A 373-nucleotide genomic window follows, 5' to 3' on the forward strand; every position below is an offset into this window, starting at 1 on the left:
CCAGGGTTTCACCACCCTCAGTGTAAAGAATTTCTTCCTTAGATCCAGCCTAAACCTCCCCTGCTTCAGTTTAAAGCCATGGCCCCTTGTCCTGTCCCAGCTGGCCCTACTAAAAAGCTTGTCCCCCCCTTTCCTCTGGGCCCCCTTTAGGTACTGAACGGCCGCACTCAGCTCTGCCCGCAGCCTCCTCTTCTCCAGGCTGAACACCGGCCTCACGCTGCACTTGGCCCTGGCCCTGACCCTGGGCTGGGAGCAGGGCAGGAGCTGTGGGAAAAGCCCTCCTCAGGGGCTGCAGCACCCGTGCAGCAAGGCGGGCGGTGGAGCCCGTGCCCGGAGGAGGTGGGGGGCAGCACCGGGTCCATCCCTGCCCCCC

This window comes from Egretta garzetta, unplaced genomic scaffold, assembly GCF_000687185.1.
Source record: "Egretta garzetta isolate BGI_Z169 unplaced genomic scaffold, ASM68718v1 scaffold392, whole genome shotgun sequence".
In the NCBI taxonomy this organism is placed as follows: domain Eukaryota; kingdom Metazoa; phylum Chordata; class Aves; order Pelecaniformes; family Ardeidae; genus Egretta; species Egretta garzetta.